Below are 724 nucleotides of genomic sequence, written 5' to 3'. Positions count from 1 at the left end.
GGGGTTTGAACCTGGTAGTCTGGCTCCAGAACCTGTGTTTTTAACCCATTGCCTCTCAAACATCTCTTAAATAAAAGAGTAAGGCCGACCAGTTAGCTCAGTTGGTTAGAGTGTGGTGCTGATAACACCAAGGTCCAAGGTTCAATCCCTGTACTGGCCAGCCATGCATAAAGTACTTGGCACACTGCCTGGTGCATAGTAAGTGCTCAATACACAGTGGCTATTTTAGCTAGCATGAAAAGCCCAACTCAAGCCCTCCTTTGTGTTTACAAAAAAACCTACCATGGTGGACAGCTGCTATTTTGCCTTTCCGGAAACCATTCTTCTGGTAATAACACCCAGATTTTCCTTTGGAGACTGAGATTCCTCCAGTGATGTGCTGATAAATGTTTAACAACCAGTTCCCCAGAAAGGCAAGGCCCTTATTTGCCTTGCCAATCAATTCGAAACTGATCGCCAATTCCCGTGGTGTAAATACTCCCATGACAATCGATTTTAAACTACCAATATCAGTGAGTTGAGATTTGTGCACAACTGACTCCCAGGAGTGAAACCAAGCAGGCTCTGACACACTCCTGGGTTTTCTTCCTACTAGCGCAGTATTGAGCCATATTGGTGCCTAAGGAAAAAGGGCATACCCGTGCCCCTAGACGTATGTGTTTATGTATTTTTTTTTTTTTTGTCTTTTTCCGTGTCCGGCAACGGATCGCAACCCTCAGTGTCG

The 724-nt window shown here is 45.0% G+C and overlaps 1 non-coding gene across 1 annotated transcript; it reads left to right on the top strand.

Moving 5' to 3' along the window:
* The first annotated feature begins 86 nt into the window (after nt 1-86).
* On the top strand, nt 87-160 carry TRNAI-GAU. Its single transcript has one exon. It is a non-coding gene; the product is annotated as a tRNA-Ile (tRNA).
* The last annotated feature ends 564 nt before the right edge of the window (nt 161-724 follow it).

This window comes from Galeopterus variegatus, unplaced genomic scaffold (genome assembly GCF_000696425.1).
Source record: "Galeopterus variegatus unplaced genomic scaffold, G_variegatus-3.0.2 Scaffold112812, whole genome shotgun sequence".
Lineage (NCBI taxonomy): Eukaryota > Metazoa > Chordata > Mammalia > Dermoptera > Cynocephalidae > Galeopterus > Galeopterus variegatus.
Note: the sequence above shows the minus strand (reverse complement) of the source record. Positions and strands in the feature narration are given on the sequence as shown.